General features: G+C 44.3%; 1 protein-coding gene across 3 annotated transcripts in view; it reads right to left on the bottom strand.

Moving 5' to 3' along the window:
• The window catches only part of RMDN2 (regulator of microtubule dynamics 2), a 1,053,472-nt gene that overhangs the window by 993,457 nt on the left and 35,184 nt on the right, over positions 1 to 24,831 (bottom strand). The window lies entirely within an intron of this gene.

The raw sequence follows: 24,831 nt of genomic DNA, 5'->3' as shown, positions 1-24,831 counted from the left end.
GCTATCTCCCACTGCCCCTTCTCATGGCTGCATGTCTTCATGTTGGTCTCTCTGCAGGCTGTTGCTCCCCTGCCACACTGAAGAAAGAGGCGCCCCATATGGACCACACTGTGGCCTCTGTGAGCTAGGTCCATTAGGTCCCTCCACTGGTCTTTATAGGCCGTCTTTGTGCCTCTCCACATTGTAATATCTGCAGGCTGTCCTGTACCTCCTCATTGTGGTCTGTACAGGTTCTCTCTTCCCCACCAGTCTTCTCTGCAATCAGTTGCTGGTTGTCTCTCCTCTTTTCATGGTGTTCTCTACATGCTACACCCCGAGCCACCCCACCCCACCCCGACTCCGTTTGTTACGGTCTGTTCATACTGTTTTTCCCTGTCCCTACATATTATGGTAATAATGGTTAGCCTCCCCAGTCCCTTGATTGCTCCATGGTCTGGGCATGCAGCCCATCCCTCCCCTGGCTCTCTTACTTATGATCTCTTGGTTGTCGCTCTCTCTATTGTCCTGCCCATGTGTACGGTCTGTACATTCTGTCAAAACAGTGCTGCCTATCTTTCTTCATTGCTGTTCCATCCTTGTTCTCCTCTGGCACTCTTCTGTGGACGATTGAGTACAACACTCCAAGATAGCGAGCCAGCCACAGTTAAATCAAGATGGAATCTTAGACACACAAACAGAAGAACGTGCAAATGTAAGTTCCTCTGGCTTATTCAATACATTATGAAAATCTGTACAAATAGAATAGTCACAATTCAGAGTTTCTTATTTAATACAGAAACTTCAGACTAGGGAATTTTCACATTTAGCGATACCCGAAAGTCTGACCATTCTCAATAGTCTAAACCACACAGTATGGGCTAAGTGGGGCTAAGGTGTGTCTAGAATAATATAAACCTAGCCATCGCTCTTAACTCAGTTCAGTTGAGATATACAATCTTTCTGTCTTCTTTTTTTTTTAAAAACAAAAAGTTTTATATTATACTAATATATGTACACTTATGTATTTTTTGTAGATGCGTTTGTGTACTAATGGGGAACAAGATTGATCTACCACAAAGTAATTGCTGTCCTGAAGATGGCCCCACAATCATTTTAGTGACCACCGTTGACAAAAGTGGTATATTATAATGGGCCGAAACATATGTCCACTGTCTAAGGAAAATCTAATGTTTTTTTCCATGTCTAAAATGCATACTCTGATTAAATGTAATGCACAAAGTTTTTTCTTAACTTTAGAACTCCCCTGTTAGATGAGATAATTGATGACTGAATGGTATGATTGATAATCAAGTTTGAAATGTTTAAGATATTTTTATAACCATTAAAGAGATAGATATTTTGTAACAAGTTGCAGTGTTCGGCGCAATTTTTCTCAACAAGCCGACAACCTAAACAAAGATGTAGATAGGTTGCCCTTAACTCTCACTTGAGATCCATATAGGACTAAAAGAGAGGGGTAGTCTATCTGTCTCTCAACAATTTTTTCTCCATAGATTATCCCTTCCTTCAGATTAGACCCCCGTTAACAAAAAATAGGGATTACCCATTAATTAAAACCTCCCTTGGACAACCCTTGGTTGTTGGGTTAACTTTGTCCTTAAACGTATATCAGCGCTCTGAGAATCGTTGAAATGGACAGTGGAAATTTAGTTTCCTTTTCGGACGAGTACTACCAAAAGATTATGAGTATGCCACCATTGTTAGGTGACAATATTGAAAAGGCAGTGCCTGCATCACAATCAAATGATGCAGAACTCTTGATGCAAAAAAAGAAAAAACGTATACGGACTGAATCCCACGGCCAACTAATGTTGGCGTTCTTAAAAGCAGGTACAATACCTGAGGGTTTGCAAATTAAAAACATTCCCAGAGTATTTACCAGCAATTCCAAATTTAAATGTATGTTCAGCGGGGTCAGCAACAAGTGCTCAAGGGATCTATTGATACTAATCATAGATACAGCGGAAGAAGAAGCAGACCTACAAAAAATAGAAATAACAGCACTAGAGGAAAAAATCAAACAGGATAAAACCATCAAAGACATTAAGACAACCCTTGAAAAGATAGAAGACGAAATCAGCAAATTTAAGAAGTTAACTTTAAAAAAATCTGGAAGCTAAAGAAAGATGTCGAACAATACAAAGAGACAAAAACTTACCCATATCTGGTAGAAAGCTATTACGAAGATCTACAGAAAATCAATCAAGGTAGAGCATACAACGCAGGAAACAGGAGGAAACCGTTTGTAAACTTTTCTAATTCCTCCAATGCGTCCACAAGTAGTGGTTCAGATACCAGCCAAACGGGACCACCACCCCAATTCTTTCGGGGAGGGCAATGGGGTCGCAACAAGAACCAAGGGCCACCCAGAATGAACACCAGGAATTGGCAGGGGCCTCCTCCCACTTAGTAGTTCCGATTTTCAACCTAACCTCTCAAACTTTCGGCTACTGAAATAAGCGTTCTATCTAAGGGTTTGTCTGTGCCTACTACTAGAGCAAAATCTTTTGAGACGGAAATAGAACTACAAAAATTTTATAGAACAATACATCTCAAGTATTTCTTTAGAAATCCTACTACCTCAAGGAAAGAATTGACAACTACAGGTCTGAAACCCCTTTCAAAATTTACCCCCACAAACGCAATGGTTAGTCCAGCAATAGTTGCGTTCGAACAAAGGATTTCGCACGAAATCCAAGGAACTATAAAAACTAAAAACAATTCCAGAGATAATCTCACAAAACCTGAGAGAGAGTCTCTCAAATCCCTACAGCTGAATGACTCATTCATAATCAAGCCAGCCGATAAGGGGGGAGGAATAGTATTATGGGGAAAAGAAGCATACGAAACAGAAGTCATGAAACATCTGAATGACAATACCTCGTATAGGGAACTGTTGCAGGACCCCACACCAAGGCTCCAAGATGAAATAACAAGTCTTATGAAGCAAGCTATGGATGAGGGATGGATAGATCCGGAAGAGAAAGATTTTCTAGTCAATATACATCCAACTACCCCGGCTTTCTATATCCTCCCAAAAATTCATAAAAATGATAAAACACCTCCAGGAAGACCAATTGTAGCGGCTATTAATTCAATTCTTGAGCCACTTTCAATCTATTCTTATTGGTTTCTCAGACCGTTTGTGTCCCAAATGACATCATATGTGAAAGACACGACAAGCATGCTAAAAACTTTAGAGACTCCATTTAAATCCCTCAGACATCTTGGTCACCTTGGATGTGGTTAGTCTATACACTAGTATCCCGCAACAGGACTGTCTGAGAGTGATGGCTAAGTATCTAAATAGACGCACCAGAACACTTAATATCGTCCCCACTGCATTCATTTTAGAATGCATTAGACTAGCCCTCACAGAAAACGTTTTTCTATACAATGGCCGGTATTATAACCAACTCAAAGGCACAAGCATGGGAGCAACTTTTGCCCCAGATTTGGCCAATCTATACATGGACGACTTTGAACAACAATCCATTTTCGACCCATCCAATCCTTTCTCTAAGTCGATTATAACCTGGCTACGATATATAGATGATGTCTATATGATTTGGAGAGACACATCAGATAATTTGGTACAGTTTCATAAATGGTTGAACACTCAAAACTCTAATATACAGTTTACTATTCACACAGATCTACACACCATCCCGTTTCTGGATCTCCAAATACAAAAAACAAATACAGGAGACATAGAAACAACCCTTTATAGGAAACCGACAGATAAAAACACGTTGCTTGACTACCATAGTTTTCATCCATTGGGCCTGAAAGACGGCCTGCCATATGGGCAGTTCCTGCGCGTTCGCAGGAACTGTACACAAGTGGAGATGTATAAACAACATGGAAAATCCTTAAAAAGAAGGTTACAAGATCGAGGATATCCCAAAAAGACCGTTCATCAGGCATACAAAAGAGCACTACATATCAATAGGACCACCTGTCTAGAACCTATACAACGGAACAAAGAAGAAAAAATAACATGTGTGAGCACATACAGCCCCATTAGCAGCCACCTTAGGAAAATAATTAAAAGACATTGGCATATGATTAAAACGGAGGACTTCAATCCTTCTATGCCCCGTTTTGCATTCAAAAGGCAACGCAACATTAAAGATTCCTTAGGCCACACTTATCCTAGCCTCCCAAGGGCGATAACCACCCAAACCCAACTCTGGGGCTTACCAACGGTGGTGGGCCACCATCGTTGTGGTAATTGCTCGGTATGTGCACAGACAACTACAATGAAAAGTATCCAATTATGTAACACCACAAAACAGTTGAAGATTTTCACTAATTGTCTCACCAAATGGGCTGTATATGCTAGCAAACGCCCATGCAATCTAGTATATATAGGAAAGACAAAACGACAGGTACGTCAGAGAATCTACAAACACAAATCCTGTATTCGAAATAAAATTGACAACAAACCCTTGGTGGCTCATTACATTACAACACAAGTGCACATAATTATTTTGGTGTGTAATCCAGGTTATCAAACCATCCCCTAGGGGAGGAAACATGGACCTTAACCTAACGAGATGTGAGCAGAAATGGATATATAACCTTGATACTGTCAAACATGGACTTAACATCGCCATAGAATGGAATACACTTCTCTAATGTCATCTTTAAGCATGAGCTATATATTGCTCTTTTGAACTAATAGGTCCAGAAACAGCACCCCAATATAGCATAACACCATGTCAACAGTGACACATTTATTATATCAGCACAAACTGTAATAAGTGCCCCAACTTTCATAAACAAGCATGACCTATTCGTGATCTTTTCACTTGGCTGACCTTGCCAGGAAAAACCGACTATCCATCCAACGTGGAAAATGACATATTTCTCCAGTGACATACATTGACAGTGATAAACGGGTCTGTGATCCTTCTGAGCAATAAGTGAATAGCTTTGTCAGGGGGAATTGGGAACATCTCTATCTTTGATGGAGGCGGTAATGTAAAGAATCTGGGCGTTCCGCCTTAATAAACGGGTGGCATTATTAATATAATTGCCCAACAACGAAAGTAGGTTGAAAACAGGACCGAAATAAGCCTTTTTTAAATAACCACACACAGGCAAGTGAATATTTTAAACACGTGAGAAATGCGCCCAAAAAGGTGCGATGTAATTACTGACATCTTTAGGCAAACCAACTATAGTTGGTTGTAAATTAAATCACACCAAGTGCATTTCAAAATGAGGTATACCCAGGCGAAGTCATATTTCAAATATGCGAAAAAGTGCAAGTATAAGAGTTCAAAATTTCAAAATACATAAGCAAAACGAAATCAGGTCATTTCGTTACATTACACTACAAGTCCCAACAGCCTCATGGTCACGTAGAAACACGTTAAGTGATCACGTGCCGGTATTTCAAAACCGCGTGATCCAACTTAAACAAGTCTCGCCCCATAGTGAGACTTCTTGCTTACTCCCGGAGACAAGCCTCTCTCCCTGGTGCATGCACAGCGCACATTAAGGTAAACGAGGCACCAGCCTCCTGCTTTTTTCAGCACTAAAACGTATGTTTATTTCCGTTACATTTATTTCCGTTCCGTTTGTTTACCAGACTTTGCATGAGGAAGAACTATCCGTTGCGTAACTGGTTCGCCTTAGGTATATCGTTAATGACAAAAGAATATTTTTTAAAAACATTTCAAGGCGTTTTTCACTTATAAAAGACTGTTGGCTCACATGCCGACAATCTCGGAACACGCGAATGCGAATTAGGTTCATAATGATTGTAAACAGTCAAACGGTACATTGATATACAACGTCATGCAGTAAAAAGACCAGAATGCCCTGGTTTTTCAACAACACGGCTAAAAACAAGCATAGTAGAATGTCAAAATCCAATGTGGCTCAGCTCAATTTGATGAGTTGCTTCAAAACTGGAAAGCTACATATTCATGCGCTCCCTTTGTTTTGCTATCGTAGGAAATACATCAACTTCTGGAACTTTTGTCCATACTAATCCTCCAAAAGGAACCTGGCTGCACTCAGTTAAAGCAAGACCAGCCTTCAACACAAAAACAGCAGTTGCTAAATTGTAAGTTATTTTTCACTCAGTATTCACCATGAGAGATCAATAAGATCACCATATCTAAGTAGTTGTTTTCAATTTATTGTAGGTATAAACATCAGGGTTGTTTAATCAAGCCACTCCTGTGAGGACGATTGAGTACAACACTCCAAGATAGCGAGCCAGCCACAGTTAAATCAAGATGGAATCTTAGACGCACAAACAGAAGAACGTGCAAATGTAAGTTCCTCTGGCTTATTCAATACATTATGACAATCTATACAAATAGAATAGTCACAATTCAGAGTTTCTCATTTAATGCAGAAACTTCAGACTAGGGAATTTTCACATTTAGCGATACGCGAAAGTCTGACCATTCTCAATAGTCTAAACCACACAGTATGGGCTAAGTGGGGCTAAGGTGTGTCTAGAATAATATAAACCTAGCCATCGCTCTTAACTCAGTTCAGTTGAGATATACAATCTTTCTGTCTTCTTTTTTTTTTTTAAAACACAAAGTTTTATATTATACTAATATATGTACACTTATGTATTTTTTGTAGATGCGTTTGTGTACTAATGGGGAACAAGATTGATCTACCACAAAGTAATTGCTGTCCTGAAGATGGCCCCACACTCATTTTAGTGACCACCGTTGACAAAAGTGGTATATTATAATGGGCCGAAACATATGTCCACTGTCTAAGGAAAATCTAATGTTTTTTTCCATGTCTAAAATGCATACTCTGATTTCTTAACTTTAGAACTCCCCTGTTAGATGAGATAATTGATGACTGAATGGTATGATTGATAATCAAGTTTGAAATGTTTAGGATATTTTTATAACCATTAAAGAGATAGATATTTTGTAACAAGTTGCAGTGTTCGGCGCAATTTTTCTCAACAAGGCGACAACCTAAACAATGATGTAGATAGGTTGCCCTTAACTCTCACTTGAGATCCATTTAAGACTAAAAGAGAGGGGTAGTCTATCTGTCTCTCAACAATTTTTTCACTCTTCTGTGTGGCCTGTACAATTATCTCTGAGCACACTGTTTCTCATTATGATGTGCCTCAGGTGCCAGTCATTTAATTGTAGCTGCTGCCATTTTAAGTAGACCCTTATTGCTAGCTGCTCCTCCTGCACTAACCACCACTCGGAAGTCAGCATAAACTACTCTGTCAGATAAAAGGTTGATAGCAGGGTAGCCAGGCCCGTTTGAAAGGCTTATACACTACCAGCGTGCAGACACTGCAAACTGGAAAAAGGTAAATATTACAGCCACTGAGCAACCCATAAGTGTCAGCGTCATGACAAAATCTATTCCCCTTTGGATAAAGGCCTGGAACTTTGCAGGTTTTGCACAGCATCAGTCGGGGTGCAATTTCAATACTCTGTAGTCCAAGACTAATTCATAGGTCATAGAAGGCCTTCCTACTCATAGTATTTGGGTATTACACCAAAAGAGATTATGGGGCTCATTAGGAGTATGGAGGTAGCCATGGTGCTATTAGTGCCATGGCTACCCCCATACCGCATATCGGGTCCGGGTTCCCTGAATGGGGACTTACCGGGTCATTCCATCCTTGGAGGACCCGGTATTTCCCCATTCAGAGAACCCATCCCCATTCCCATTCGAGCCCCGATAGGGCTCGAATGGGAATGGGGAGGGAGCTAACAACGGGCCTGTTAATAACAGGTCCTTTAGCAGGATCCGCTAAGGGACCTCGTAATGCGGCGGTAAGGGGTTAATGGCACCGACATCCTTACCGGCGCCATTAACCCCTTACCGCCGACCTCATAATGAGGCCCCTTGTCTTCTTTACAAGAACTCCTTGATCCATAAACTATCAACTATTGATTACATTTGTGCAAGTTCTTGTGGTTTGATTCGACAACGTTTCTGCAGTGCCAGTGTTGAGTGCACTGAAATTGTGTGGCATGGACACTGTACATCTGTATCATCTAGTTTCCAAATAATTGAGCATTAACTAATGCTGCCCAGATAGTTGCATATTTTTTATTTATCATCCCACTTTATCCGTTAATGTAGGTATAATCGTTTCTTTACCTCTCTTGCCTTGCCTCACATAATCAAAGTGCAAGTCCTGTGGTGCAAGAGTTCTTCCATGGATCAGGACATCACTTCCTGCGGCCATCTTGGACCAACCCCATCTCCAGCCAAAAGCCATAGGAGGCTACTCTGGCAACACCAATCAGGAAGAAATTGCCTCATCCCAGCAACAGCAGGGACAATAGCCAGACCAACCACTGATGGGGTAGGCGATTGAGAGACAAGAGCGTGCGTCATCCCTTCTGAAATTCCCTGCGGCGTTCAGCCAGAAGCGTCCCAGTTAAGGGCTGAACAGTGAAGGGTGAAGATCAACCTCCTTGCCTCTTAGCCTATGAGCCTTTGCTTTTGCTATTCTCCCTGTTGCACCTGTGAGTACCCAAAGTTTCCTAATTAGTATACTGTCTCTCCACACGGTGCTACTAACCTATAATGCATTCACTCCTGCTCCTCCTGCTGCTCCTCCTACTCATCTTTCCCTATGCTTTCTCCAATCAAGCTACAATTTCCTCCTTTCCGATCCCGATTATAAAACTCACAACTCGAAATTCCCACTACTCCATTTCTCTTCCTCCTCATTCCAACAATCAAAGCCGACGAGCGAACCAGACCTCCTCCATTACCTGCTGACCTTGCCTCTCTTCTTCAGAGACTCAAATTCTCTACTCTTCCTTACCTCATCAACTCAACATTGCACTCTGGAATGCTCAGTCTGTATGCAACAAAATGTCCTTTATCACAGACTACGTTCACCCCAGTTCTCCTCCCCTAGACCTTCTTGCTATCAATGAAACCTGGATTTCTCATCTGACACTGCCACTCTAGCAGCCTCCTTCATTCACGCTCGACTGACTGCAGAGGTGGGAGTCGGCGGACACCTACTCTCTTCCTGCCTCAATGCCTCACAAATCTCCAATGCCACATGCTCTCCTACCGCTTTTGAATTCACCAGCTCTACTATTGCTCTGCCTCACATCATCTCCATCTATTGCCCTGCTGGTTCCACTGGATCATTCTTTGATCTTGGGCAACTCTTTGATTCTCTGTCTACTAAACATCACCTCATTCTCTTAGGTGACTTTAAGCTTCCCTCTCCACCCTTTTCTCAGAAATCTGAACTTCAGTCTTTTCTTAGTGACCACGCGCTCCACTCAATCCATAACCTACCTACCCACACAGGAGGTAACTCTTTGGATATCTTATTCACCTGCGCCTCTCTCTCAGCCACTAATAGTACTGTCACACCATCCATATCTGATCACTCAATTGTTTCCACCACCATCTCCTTTCCACCCTCTGACTTTTCCTCACCACTTGCTTCACCCATTACTAAAAGGAAATGTAAACCTTCTATCATTCCCCCTTTGCCTCAGACGTACTGTTCTCACTCTCCTCCTTCACACCAGATACCTCTTCCACCAACACTGCCTTCTCAAGCTTCCAATGACTACTATATGACCAATTCTCCTCTCACTTCCCACTGCTTACTTTCACCCCCAAGTCTCAGCATCCTCAACCATGGTTCACCCCTTCATACCCTCTCTGTGCACAGACATGCATCGGCTGCTGTGCAAATGGAGGCGTACCCACTGACATGAGGACCTGCAACTCTACCTCTATGCCCTGAACTCTCTCAAGTCCACTCTTGATAGAGCTAAAATGGAATTCTACCTAACCCTCATTGACTCTCACTCCAACCATCCTCGCTGGTTATTGGGTACCCTAAACTCAATCCACCCAAGTCTACGACTATCAACTCCACACTCACAGCTAATGACCTAGCTGAATACTTTGCAGCAAACATTTCCAAAATTAGAGACTCTGCCTGAACCTTCCTCGCACTCCCCTCCTCCTCTGCCTCTAGCCCCCACTTTAGTCACACTAATACTGATGAAGTGCTATCTCTACCCATCTTGTGCCCCATCAGACCCACTTAGTCCTCCGCTAGTCAAGCCCATTGCCCCTGTAGTGGCCTCGCACCTCGCTGAACTCTTCAACCTGTCCTTCGACTCCACTTGCTTTCCCTCGGTTTTCAAAACAGCCACAGTCATCCCTCTCCTTAAAAGCAATGGGCTGGCCCGAACATACTGGCTAACTTTTGCCCTGAGTTTCCCCTTCCGCACTACTCTGAAGTGCTTGAAAGGATTGTGTTCAACCATTTTACCAATTTCAAACATCCACAACCTTTGACACCACCTACAAGCAGGTTTCCGCTCCCGTCACTCCACGGAAACTGCTCTCATGAATATGTCCAACTTCATCGTCTCTGCTAGGCACTCAAACCTATCCTCCATCCTAATTCTCCTTGACCAATATGCTGCCTTGGACACTGTTGATCATTTGATCTCCTTAATACTCTTTCTTCTTGTGATTCGCGATCAAGCCCCTGCCTGGATTGAATCCTAACTTGCACGTCGCCAATTTTCTGTCTCCTGGAGCAACAAAACCTCTCAACTCACTCTAACTGTTGCTGTTCCACAAGCTCGGTCTTGGGCCAGCTCGCCTTTACAATCTACACTTCTACTCTTGGAGCACTAATCTCTACCTTTGGGTTCTCATACCAACTCTTCACGGATGACATCCAAATCTTTTTTCCTGAACTCTCCTCTGATCTCTATATCAAAATGTCCACTGTCTCTCATCCATTCAATATTGGATGGCTTTGCACTCTCTGATGTTAAACTCTACCAAAACAGAGGCACTCTTCTTCCCTGACAAACGCTCTGGCTCATCTCTTCCTCTGCTTATCCAGTTCCGACGAGACATTCTCCCCAACTCTTCTTCAGCTAGAAACCTCTGCATCATCTGTGACCCTTCTCACACCTTCTCTACTTGGAACTCCAAAAACTAGTTTTCTGGAGAAGGGCCCAGGTTGTGACGTTACTCTGACGTAATTAGGGTACAAAACTAGCCTGCGAGCCAGGAGAAGTTGAGATGTCCACTAACGACTTTTGTGCCTATGCTGAACCCTGTTGGTTTTGTTTGTAATAAACCGCAGTTTGAACTTGCCTTTGACTGGGTCCTCTGTTTGTCCTTTGTAAGGTCTTGGGCCTTCCGAGAGTCCATGAACTCCTAGTGGCCCTCTGGCATACCTGGGAGATTGTGTCAACATCATATTCTATAATCTAATTATATTATTCTTTGGCTTGCGCAGTGCCTGGTGAAAATAAAAATATTGAATAAAACCATTTACAAGGAATACTTAAAGTGTGAGTCTTCAAATTCATTTTTAGAAGATAATACAACTGTAATCAGACAACATGCTAAAATAAATAAAACTATTATATCATTAGTTCTGGAGGTCAGGACAAGTCACTGTGTTTGGGTTCCTCCATTTATTGCTGATGTTCCAGTAGGTTCCAGTAATAAAATCTCCCCGAGAAAACCACAGCCCTTAAGATTGGGTAATATGCAGCCTGCGAGTTGATGGGGGGTTCTTGGTGGGGGGTGATTATATTCCACCATTTTGGAGATAATTCCTTGCTGAGCTTGACTGGCAGCTTTGTAAAGGTGAACTATTGGGGAAGCTACCACTAATATGTGGTAAAATATTGTTACTGTTTTGTCCCAAGGTTCTCATGTTTCAAGGCACCAAAACTCTTGAATCTCCTGAATGTACTGCACAGGATCTTCATCTTCCTTCGTTTTGCCTGACATAATCGCCCCAATGTCTGACATTTCTGGGTTTTGTGTCCTTAAAGCTTGCCATACTGCCGCCCTGCAGTTTGCAAATGGTGATGTGTCGTGTGCTGTGTCCTGTGTCATCACCCCTGGGAACCCCGCCCTCTTCCATACGTCATCAGCTACGTCTTCTAATATCGATACTAACAGTCCCTTTACGCAACCCACTGTTAACCTATGGCCAGCGGTCACCTTCTCCATCTCATAAACCCACTTCTCAGCTCCCGCGCTCAATGATGGTAACCTACACTTCACATTCTCCTTTTCTGTGTGCTTCCATGGCACAAACTGTGGTCTCACCCATCGTCTCTCCAATAAGGCATCTGCGTCTATGCTGTCTCCTCCTCAGGTTACCTTCTGGTCAATCTAATGTGTAGAGGCCCCCTCTCGCTCTCAATGCCTGCGCATACATCTACTGGTTCCAATTTGTGCACTCTCCTGTTGTCATCATAAGCTCTAGTCAGTCATCCCCCTCGAACAAGCTATGGCTTTCTCCCCTTTCCTTTGTCCTGGGAGATCCCTTAGTCTGTTAATAGAAGTGCTCTGTGAGGTGCAAAAGTCATCCACCTGTCTTCTCGCCTGAGCTGCCTCCCCCTTTTCCCTGTATATGCATCCTAAACTCTGATGACACCCATTTTTCTGTCCCCATCCCTGCTAACTGGGATGGATACTGCTCCCCACTCTCGCCCCCACTGTATTTGTTCTCGTTTTCAGATCCTGTGTCCATGTTGCTACAGAAATAATCTGCAAAACTCAGTCTCTTGGATGTCAGGTCTGTGTTGGGCTTCATTCTGAGAGTGAGGTCTCTCAAGTCACCCCTACTTCGCCCCTATAGCTGCTCCACCTCCCTCAGTTGCCCCCCTGCCCAAGAGTTTGTGCTGTCTGGTTCTGCCAGTCTGTCTTCCTCAAATCTATTCCTTCCCCTATCCAGTGCTACCTGTGTCTTCACCGCCTTTATTGCTCGCTCGTCTTCTTCCCTGCACGCTCGTTCCCTTGCCAGTCTGTCCAACTGTAACTTCGGTTTCCTCTCAGCTAACTTGCGTTTTTCTTGCTCTGCTATCTCTCTCAGTCTTTCTGCCTTCTCCAGCTCCCTCTCCTTTTTCTCCCTCATCTCCCTTTCCGCTCTCTTCCTTTTCTTGAGCTCTCTCTCCCCCTCTCTCAATTCTTTCTTCCCACTCCCTTTCCAAGTGTTCCTTCTCTTCCTCCCTTCTCCACTCCCTCTCTTCCTGTTCCAGTTTGTTCTCTGTCCTCGCGCTGTAATCTCACTTCCCTCTCACTGTCCCTTCTGTCTTCCTCATCCATTATCTCTGCCCAATTTGTTGTGTCGCTGCTCCTCTTTAGGTTTTCTATTGCCTTGGTCGCCCCCTTTTGCCTCTCCATTTGTTTCCCCTTGAAGCTTCAATGGCACCTGTGCTGCTATCCATTTGTTTGTACTTATGCCCTCGAGCCCCTTCTTTGCGCGCTGCTGCACCTCACTGCTCCCCTCTGGGTCACTACCTGGCTGCCCTGCGCCTTTTCAGCTTCTCTTCCTTCATATAAGGTGTGGCTTATATGTCAGATTTGAATACCACTCTGCTGCCCCGAGTTCCCTCATTGGATACATCCCCTGTTCATCATCTGTATCATTGGATGCTATGTTTGGAGAGGCAGGGGGAGGTGTGGATGAATGTGCCCCTTGGTCCTTCACCTCCTGCTGGCTTATGATCCACAGACGACTCGCGGCACCCCCTCGCCCTTCTGAAACATGCGCCACAACTCGAATATGGCCATGAGTTTTGTCAATTTCTTCCCCTTATAGGAACCCTGTATGTGTGTCAATAGTGATTGTTGCACATCTTTGGAGAAACTTCAACAAGGTGGCCATGGTTTAGTTAGTTTTCCCTCTGTACCTTTGGACCATTCTACGCTATATTTACATATTTCTTCCCTATAAGGTGGGAGTGTCTTGCATAGGTGCTGAAGGGGCGTGTCCCCCCACATTTTCCTTGATGCATCTCAATACCTTTTACCTGACCTCAAGTCGAGGGTTTCGATAGTCTGCTGTTTAGGGAGCAAAGCAGAATGTAATGATAATACTTTCCAGTTTCTACGAGCCGCTCCGGGCACACCCCCTCCTTTACAACCTCTGCTTCCTCGGGCACCACCACTGGTTCACCTCGTCTGCTTATCCCAAGTTTCCAATGTTAGCTCCTCACCACCTCAAGCTCTATGTGTCCTATATGCAAACCTAGGGTGACGTCACCATGCTACCAGAACAGCCTAGGAAAATCAAATATCATGCGCACACTGTAATAGCACGTTAATCCCAAACCACACAAAAACCCCACAGCTGTCTTCCTGCACACCAGACAGAGCATACCAATATTCTCTTGTGATCGAACTACACCCATTGCGTCGCTTAGCGTGCAAAACGCCTCACTGCAGGAGACTTAACCAGTCGACTCACCTTCGGCAATCTAGGCCAGTTCCCTTGCTAACCCTCACGGGGATACTGTCACCTATGAACCGAGCTAAAATGCTCAACCCACAGGTATACCACTATTTACATGTCTTTTGTCAACCAAGCACTCAAGTTAATATTCTAGGTTATTCACCAGAACCTTTACCTCCGAGACCAAATGTGCCCTAAACATAGAAAAGGGACTTCTACCTCTGCTCCTTTCCCTACTAACTATAACACTAAAAACCAATATGTGACGATACTCGACAATATTAAACAATACTCCACAATACTCAGTCTCCTCCCTCACACCCACGGTTGCTGTTAGACTGGGTCAATACTTACACCCTGTGGTTTGCTAGGCTGCCGGCCGCCCATCTCGGTGCTGGTGCTACTGTCATTCAGGGAATGGAATGCTATCCGTATCTTGTGACCGTGGCAGCGGGTCCTGTCTCAAACGTTTTGCTCTTTGTCCAGCCTGAATTCAGCTCAGCTCGCCTCTTGCTGAAAGGCCTGTGGCCTGCTGTAATTTTCCTAAGCCTTTATAATGCGGTTTCTACAGTGTTTGTGCTATACTATATTCTCCATAGGCGAGTCACACTTGGTTCTGTGAGGTCCCATTGGTGCTCCTGCAGTTGCATTAAGTTATTTGCATGTAAGCATCTGCAAGCTTTGCCCAGGATCTCTTGCTTCTTGCGGTTTCTGCATTGATGCATTTGGCTAATGGCAAAAATAATAAAAGCAATGACAGTATGTATATGTATCTGTCCTCTAACTATAGAACTGTATGCTTGTGTTCTTCATGTATTCGAGTGTGTGTTTGTGTCCCAAAGTCTGGATGGCACGTGTGCTTCATGTCTAATGCTGCTAAATCGTGGTGTGTCTATCGACATCAGCAACATGACTTCTAGACACTTTAATTGATGCCGTCAATTGAGGTGTCTTTGGTTATGGCCTGGGGCTCCATGTCCAATTTGTACTGCACCTGGTCTGTAGGGCTGGCTGAGGGGATACCTCTCGACCTACTTGTCAATCATACAGACCGTTGGGGATTCGTCCAAAATAGAATGGGTGATTGCAGTGTTTCCTGGTCTTCTTCCGTGTCATGTATTTCATAGAAGGGGGTAGGCTACCCCATCCCTCTTCAATAAATCCAATATTTTCCCACTTTTATGCCAAACAAAGCAATTCAGGATTTTGTATTCCCTCACTGAATTTCCCTAGCCACATGGATGACCATGCCTTATTCTGCTCCGTTAGATTCAGACTGCACGGGTTACCTCTCCAGCGGACACCCAGCCTTGTGGTTCATCTCCTTCACCATTTCATTATTTTGGCCCATTACATAAAACTTTCTTTAACTAGAAAACCCACATTTTTATGCAGATTTATTCAAAGATGTACAGCTTTGTATTAATTCAGTTCCACTTGTAGTTCAATTTCTAAAGGTTGATAGATCTATTCAAAGTAAGTGAGCTAAGTTTCAAAAACCTCTGTCCATTTGTAAGAACCCCCTTCTCTTAGATTTTAACAATCAGAGGAATAATTGTGTATTTGGTTGGAACAGCAATTGCATCAGGCTTCCATTATTCCAAAGTTGGGTATGCAGAGGTGAAGAGAATCTTTGTTTTCCTATTCAGGATACATTTAAAAGCACTCCAGGCATCAAAATTAAGAACTGACAAGCAGGAGATAAACATAGCTGAATAGCTCAAAGCTCCCAGCAATTTCAATCTCTGTATTTCAAATAGCATTAAGAGAATGCAAGCTTTAGGCTAAACATCATATTGCTTTTAAGAGTGCATCTCAATAGTACTAAATGAGGGCAGTCCTATATAAGTGTATCCTGAAAAGGCACATATTAAAAAGTGCCATGTTCATTTTAAAACCACACATCAATACTATGTAATGAGCACAGTCTTCATTTGTGCAGCATGGTAGGAATCAAAAGATGACTCAAGCGGCAGTCCTTAGATAATGGAACATGTTTTTTGTGCTATACAGGCTTGGGTTAAGACCAAAATTGAGAATCAAGGCAGGATATGGCTCTGTAAATGCAGGCAATGGTAGAAAAATGGGGTTGGGACCAGGGATCAAAGTCCTATAAACATTCTTAGGGAAAAGAGTGCAAAAAACAAAGTCATGCACAGTTCTTGTGGTAGTACTGCACACCCGAGAGTTCCTTGTTGCATGCATGTGTTAATTCTCTGCAGTGGGGCTTGTGGATCAACAATCGCATTGTATGCGCACAAGACCAGGATCCAGTGAACACCACTGTAGCTCAGATTTCTTGTGTGGGGCATCCTTTGCCAATTATGCAGCATTAACACAGAGCACCCGGAATGCGGGAGGTGTGCGGTGGCCCTATGGGATCTACCAACTACCACCTCCAGGTCGATATCAATCAGGGCTCCATGGTGTCACTTTCTCTAACATGGGACTCTGGAACACTTTCTTAAAGGCACATCTTTAAAAAGAAGGCAAGCATATTTCCGGTTCTCAATTTGCATTTGGCTTGTAATGAGGACGTTTCTATATTTGAGGTTTTTGTGCTATCATAATGTAATTTTTATAATGTATTAAGTTATGCACCCATGTCTATTCCTATGTGTCTCAAGTCTTGATATTTACATGTGCCATTTAATATGGTCGTTGTTGTGCACCGTTTGCCTAGCTAACATTGAACATGACACTAACCTAGATCCTGGTGGTACCAGCAAAGCCACGAGAGTTAAAATGTAGGTTTGTACTTGTAAAAGCCTGTAGGGAGCGGAAGACGAGGAGGTTGACCATTGGCTTGGGGATGGGCGTGTGGGGATGTTTACAATTTGTGCAGGCTGAAAGGTACCCATGTATGAGGGAGAAAGTCATACACTGGAGATCCCTAGGGCAAGAGGAGAAAGCAGCATGATCTTTCCCCAGTAAGAATACAAGAAGAATCCTAGGGTAAAAAGGTACATTTTCACAGACTTGCACCAGTAAGAGCAGCAAGAAACGGCTAGGACAGGAGGGAAAGGTACAGTGTGGGCCTGATAGTAGTTCATCACACAGCTACAGAGTCCTGAAAGACTACTCATCAATGGGATCATCGGCCAAAGTCAAGTAAAGAATTGTGTTAGTACGCTCAATGCTAACCAAGACCGATTGTTTTAAAAGGGATGTTTTCTTAGATATGGAGATACTGCAAGTGTGTGGATTCGTATAAGGCTTGGATATTCGACCGGGGACATTGGATCATTTTCACCAAGACCAGGGGCCTGCAACATTGAATTTACAGTTGTGTTGGGACTACAACTGAAACTGGCTCTAGCTAGTATAACCAATGGTTGGGCACCACAGGCTGCATAGTCCAAAACATCTAGAGAGCCAAGAGTTGCAGGCGCCTAACCTAGACCCTATATACCACTTTGATGTACCCATCCATCTTAAAGTTTTCTGAGAGTATCCCTTTTAAGTTGGTTATTCACCCTCATAGGTACTGTAGATGTTTATCTCACCCAGCTATGACCAAGGATTCAAGTTAAGAAGAACCAGAAGCTCGGCTTGGAAATAGAAGCCAAAGTAGGAGTTGGGAGGAAAAGCAGGCGAATCAACCCTATGATGTAAGAGGCTGGAAAGGCCACCCTATTGTTTCTTGAAACCCAACCTTTTGGTTCCATATCATAGCCCTGCCACAGTAGGATAGCCATTGTTTATTGTACACTTCTTTTTCCTGCCACCCTAACTCTTCTTACAAACGAAACGCAAAACGACCATCATTTTACTATGGGGTGTGCACCTGATCTGTTGCTCCTTGCTGATGATGCAAGGATCTGGTTTATAGTTCCCAGCTATCAACACCACCTCTCTCATCCTGGCAACAACAGGATGCTGCCAACCCCTACACTATACTCTGCCCCCAGGCTGATGGTATTGTCTGCCTTCTTAAGGGACTCAGGCCATCCCAGGATCTGGGCTTAGCCACCAGCAGGCTGAATGCAGTGCAAATCTCTGCATTGGGTCCCAGTGGCTGCGAGGATTAAGTTAAAAACCCTCTGCATTGTCCACAAGGCCATCTGGGGCCTCGGGCCGAAATACCTTCAACTCTGTCTTCCTAAATATCTTCCTTCTCGAGCTCTTCGCTCATTCTCCAAGCAACGAGTTGGCTTTAGATCTCTGTCCTCGGCTGGGGCCTCCCTCTGGAACAGCCTTCCTGCCTCCCTTAGACTTGAGGAGAACCATCTTCGGTTCCGGAAGAACCTCAAAACCTTCCTCTTTGCTTCTGCTTTCTCTCCCCTCTCCTTTGCTGAATTCCTGGCTGATACTGCACTGGTTACCTGCAGGGCCGTCACAAGAGAGTTGCGGGGGGGGCAAACTGCCCCGGGCCTCATACTTGCGGGGGGCCTCGCGGCCCCCTCTCCTAAGCAGAAGGCAGCACAGCCCACCCGTGTCCTTTTATTCACACGGGGGACTGTGCTGCCCCTGCAATGATTTTGCGGTTTGTTGCGAAGCCGTTTGGCACCGTAACAAACAGCAAAATAATCAGAGACAGCAGGGCTCAGAAGTGAGCTCTGCTGTCTCCCGTTATTCAGCTGACAACGTGGACATGCTGAATGACAAGAGAGGACTCCTCACATGTCAGTCAGTGTGTTCACGTTGCTCAGCGTGACCACGCTGACTAATGGGAGAGGAGTTCTCTCCCGTCAGGCAACATGTCTACGTGTTGGGTGCGTGGATGCTTTTGAAGGGTGCATGGAGGTAAGGTAAGTGTTTTTTATTTTAAATTAAATGTGTATATATGTGTATTTAAATTAAATTAGTACGTGTATGAATGCATGCATGCATGTTGGTGTTTATGTTTGTGTCAATGCTGTGTTTGGTTTTATGTACGCATGCATGTAAGGAGTTGTGTAACTGGTGGATGAATGCATGGGTGAAAGTGTTTTATGTGAGTGTGTGTTCAGCCCCACCCCTAAATGTAGCCTTCCTGGGCACCACCATTTTAAAGGGTGGGTTCATGGCATCAGAGGTGCACCGAGGCTAAAATGTCAGTGGGCGGGACTAACACTTCAAATGTTGGGAGAGGCGCTAACTTTAGAGGCTGCAAGGGGTGGGTGCAAACTTACTTGTGTGGGAGCATCTAACATCTTTCCACATTGGAATTAGACTATCCTGGTGAAGCTTTAATGTTACAAGCAGCTAACTCTCGCCCCCATTTCTGAAACGTCACACTTAAGTACTTCTGTGAGAATGAGATGTCTCATGTCACCACTTCCCTTCTAATCACTCCCCTGACATGCAAGTACTAACCCCACATCACAATTTCAATTACCTAAAAATGTATGCTTATGAATGCATTTGCCAACAGTGAAATGTTTTATGTTAGTAGGGCCTTTGTTAACAGCGAAGCCCAGGCCCTGTTTAATGTCATTAGCGGCATGGCTACCCCCTTACTGGGTACTGGGTCTGGGTTCCTTGAATGAGGAATTACCGGGCCATTCCGACCATTGTTAGCATGCTGGGCTGCTCGCGGTACCCGCTAAGGTTGCCTGGTAAAACAAAACCAGGCGGCCTTAGCGGGTCCCGCGAGGAGACTTGTAATGAGGCGGTAGGGGGTTAACGGGGCTAGCAGCTCTACCGGCCCCGTTAACCCCCTACCGCCAGGGTCGTAATGACCCCCTGTGTCTTATTCCGTCTGGTCACGCTCTGTTGGTCAGCCCGGCAGGGGCTGGGTGACAGCTTTGAAAGCGGATAGTGAGTGGGACCAATAAACCCACTGCGTTGTTGGTCATTGGCAGTATTGTGACACATAAACCTACTGATAATCTGCAGCTTTTAACCACCTTGCTGCATTATTTTGACTTCATTATGGATTTAAGCACTCCACAGGTGCCTTGGAATATTTTTCCAATCAGTAAGACAAGGGTTGCCCCCAAACATCAAAAAGAAATGGGCCCCCACCAGCCCTGACAAATCTTCAGCCAGTCCTGCTCCCACTTCCCTCCGAATTCCCTGAGCCCAGCTAGGAAGCCAAGTAGCTATTGCACCTTCCCTTTGGCGACTAGTCGTACCTTTCACCCCAATTCAGAGGCTGTTTACTTTCATAATACTATGCTTATCTCTGGAGAGGTGGGCTATCTAAAAGCTGAGACCAGAAGTTAAGACTTTATCAAAGTGAGTCTGTTGATCTCGCATGGATAGGTTTTTGTGTTCTGCATGTTTGAAACTGATGCCGCTCCTTAATGATATGCTCAATGGGGTTGTGCCACTGCACAGTATTCTTTTTGTTTGGGTTGTTCGGTGTGCCACCAATAAGCCAAAACTATTGCTTTAGTGAACAGACAGAGGTGGACTAGACTTTTTTTTCTGGGGCATCGCTCCTACCGCAGTAAAAGAGGGTCCAGCGACGGGAGGATTAGGAGGGTGTAGGGCAGGGATTTTAGTCACCCCATGAACATTTACCTCTTCCCCTCAGAGGATTTATCATTAGCAAAGTTCAAAATCTGCAACCCTTTTAAACCTAAAAAAAAGCACATCAATTTTTCCCGTACAGTGCAACATTGACAAGTGATTTCACAGGGCTCCCGCTTAGACCCTCAAGTGGTCTTATGGGGAAGTGTCTCACTTTGGAACCTAGCACCATGGTTCGAAACCCTGCCCAACATAGTTTAAAGCACGAACACACCACAGCATTCTAAAATAAACATATAGTGCACATAGATTTCCCAGATTGTGGAGCTGTATCTGAGATGTGGTGAGTAATTAATTTTTTGCGAGTTCCTGGATCTGGGAAGATCCGTCGCAATGACAGGATTGAGTACAGATAGGAAGAAATGGCATATGAGGAGGGACACAAAGCTTGTAGATGTTATTTGCCCACACATTCCTATGGAAATTCTCATCCAGTTCCTGCCCTCCCCACTCAAAACACCACCTCATTGGAGCTCTGAGCTAGCTTTAAACAAGCCTTGCAATCAAACTTTGTCCTCAATGTGACTGATATTGTTTTCTCAAAGGAGTCTTCTGAGAGTTAATGACTTCATTGCAGTAGTAAACACAGAACTGGTGTAATAAAAATGTCTTGATCAGGTCTGCCTTTGGCCACTCGATTTAAAAGCATGCTGCATGTCTTTAGCTGAAGTCCTGTTGAAAACAAGCATCGGCAACGCCAACAATTTTGGCTTGTGTATAAGTATTAGGCATTTTCCAGGCACTGCTATTAGCTGCTCATGTACTCAAATCATTTTGCACCTGGAACCATCAACGGCCAGCTAATACCAATACTAAGTGCCTTTCCCATGCCTACACGAAAGCCCAAACTGTTATCATTGCCAATACTCTTTTTGCTTTACCCTTGATGCACAGAACTGTACATCAAGGTTAAAGCAAACATACTAATTGGCTAAATTGGCCCACATTGAATTTAGACCAATATAGCCAGTAATAACACTAATGGTGCACAGTCAGCCTGGACATACTTTCTGTGGCATGGCATTTTGTACTGGCTGGGAGTTTCTGTCGCATGGCATTTCTACTGGCTGGGAGTCCGTACATGGTGGTAATGGCACATATTGATGCAACCTGCATGGACATACATGAGAACAACAAGCATGAATATATTTTTATACTAGCATATGTTGTGTGGAAAGGTGGCATGAAATGTATTGGAAAATGTTTTTGTGCACGGTTTCTGATTTGCAACTATTGGGATTTTCCATGTGCTTCCATAGAAAACCAATTGCAAACTGTATGGATGTCTACCCAATTTTGCAAAGAAAGTGCTGAAAATGCATAATTTTCACCCAATGTTTCAAACATGTTCTTGGGAGTGAGAGCCCCCCTCAAGCAACCCTGGTTTGGTTTAGTCTCCCTTACTGTGCTCTTTTGATCCTGCATAATTGTCACAAACATAGAAGCCTGAAGTTCAGAAATGTACCAGCCTCCGCTGTACATCATTTGTCACTGTGTATCATGTGTGTTTTAATGCGCACATAGGGGCAGGTGGCTCCTTAATGATATGATATGGCATTTATAACGCGCCTGTAAACAAGTAATAATAATAATAATTTCGCATTTATATAGCGCTACGAACCCTCAGGTATCTGAGCGCTGCTTTTTATTACCCACGGTGTATGGTGCTCATTTATCGACCTCGGAAGGATGAAAGGCTGAGTTTGGCCCTGCCGGGATTCGAACCTGCGTTAGCAAGCTCTGCACGGATGTCAAAGCGAGCGCTCTACTCGCTGTGCCACTTGACCGGCTGACAAGGTGTTTCTAGGCGTGACAAGGCAAGGAGGAGAAACAAAAAAGGAGAACAAAACACTGATCTTACTAGGCCTTGTGTCATTCAGATCATGCAAGAGCAGGGAAGGGGGGAGGGGAGAAGTGCCGAGGGTGGGGTAATATGGAGAAGTGCAGAAAGAAAGGAGAAACAAGACTGCAGCCAACAGGTGGCAAGTGTGGGTACTCATAAGTGCAGCCAACGGGTGGAGAATAAGTGCAAGAGGGGACTGTAGGGTTACAGATACAGACCACAATTGCAGAGGAGCCAAGAGGCAGTGCGGGATTGTAACTGGACAGGCAGGGAACTGGGCACGAATTCAGAGGGTAAGCAGTGCATGGATCAGGCAGGTGATCAGCAAGGGAGAAGAAGAGAGAAGGCCGAAGCAAAGAGAAAGGTCTTGAGTTGCTTCTGGAACCGAAGATGGTTCTGATCAAGCTTCAGATAGGCAGGGAGGCTGTTTCCAGAGGGAGGCCCAGCCAAAGAAAGAGATCTGCCCCCAAATCTTTCCTCGGAAAAGTGACTGACCCGCAGAGAGTTAGAGGTGGCAGAGCAGAGATCTCATGTCATCCTACATATATTTATGCATATGATACAAAAGTTAGTCTGCCATAAATTTCTTCAGTAGAGAAATCTAACTTTGCTGTATTTGATTTGCAGTTGTACTAATAAACCATGTTTGGGAATCTGCACTCAAACTCAAGGAAAGTTTTCTCGAGTCTCCGGTTTGCGGAGGTGCTGCCGCTGGCCAAGTGCAAAATATTGTAAGGGGGCATCAGCAAATGTTTTGCCCCGGGTCTCACCACATCTTGTGACAGCCCTGGTTACCTGTGACAGCCCTGGTTACCTGTGACAGCCCTGGTTACCTGGCCACCCTTCTGATCTCAGGCCCTGGCCCTGCCAGTTGCACACCTGCTCTGCCTCCCTGGAAACCCTTGCACCTGGGGACTGTTTTCTGTATCCCTACAGTCCCTACTAGCACTTAAGTCTGCACTTAACTTGCACTTGGCACCATCGGGCCTTTTACTATCTAAATGTTCTACTATGCCATGTTCCGCACTTTCCCCTCTCCCTTCCCCCTCGCACTTTTCCCTTTCCCCCTTCCCATGCACTTGCGCAATCTGAATGACACTGGGCCTAGTAGGATCGTTGTCTGTCTTCCCCTGTTCCCCCCCTCCCTTGCCTCGTCGCGCCTTGAAACAATTGTGCATAGGCGCGTTATGAATGCCATATCATATCATTCCCTATGCTGCCACAATTCTCCCAGGTGCCGTGTTATAGCACCCAGTAAGCTTTACCACCTTCACTCTCCCACTTGCTGCCGCATCTGTCTGACCACAGTATCTGGCTTTCCTTGCCTCTTTTTATACTCAATAACCTGTACAATGAGGCCAGATAATGCATGGGAATGGTTAGGCTGCTCACTGGGGAGCACTCACCATACCCCCATTGATGCAGTCTAAACCATAGTCACATGGGGGCTCAGTGCTCATCCACTGCCCTTGCTTCGGGGTGACAGGTCAGAAGGGAATAAAACACAAGGTTGTGTAGGCCAGCAGATGTTGGAGATCCTCTGTGTATCACCTTCTGGGGTCACACTGTGGAGCAGGCAGCTTTTCCCCACCCACCAGATGCCCCAGACATTCCTCTAGTGTCTCCATACATGTGACTGTCACACCCGGTAGGCCCAGACTTCAAACGTTTACAGAAGTACTGTATTACTGTCAATTTTCCCAAAAAATTGGCACAGAGCACAAATCGTTTTACACCTTACCTTTTCTTATGCAGTTAAGTCAAAAGGTGAGAACATTTTAGTTTTACATCTTACCTCCTAGTGCACGACATGTCTGCAGGGTGTGACTACTGACAGTAGCTATGAGACACTATCAGGCTTTGAGCAGATTGGCTGACTTAAAGATCAAACCTGTAATTTGAAGAAAAGTAGCCGGCCTCTAAACTAACCTCATTTGCTTGCCCAAAAACGTATGCTTGCGTCCAATCTCTCTCCTGGAATGTGGCTGTTTTAGGACCTAAATTCAGAATACCAACAACTGCAGATTTCCTCTCACAAAGTGTGGTCCTCATGCCCTAGGAGTCCCTCTCCATCTATGCAGAAGTACCTTTTTTAAATGGTTAGCTACTAGCCAGTGTGGTAGGTCCGAGATAGGACAAGACAACTGGACATTGGTCAAACTTTTCAGATTTATTGAAATAAAACAAACCCTCAGTTATCACTATTGCTAGGGTGTAAGCTCCCTATTCTAAATAATAGATTAAAAAAAAAGGTGCTCGCCAGGACGTTGCACAAAACTCAACTTTATCCTCT

This window comes from Ambystoma mexicanum, chromosome 4q, assembly GCF_040938575.1.
Source record: "Ambystoma mexicanum isolate Mex_15411 chromosome 4q, UKY_AmexF1_1, whole genome shotgun sequence".
Taxonomy (NCBI): Eukaryota; Metazoa; Chordata; class Amphibia; order Caudata; family Ambystomatidae; genus Ambystoma; species Ambystoma mexicanum.
This window is presented reverse-complemented; position numbering and strand designations above follow the sequence as displayed.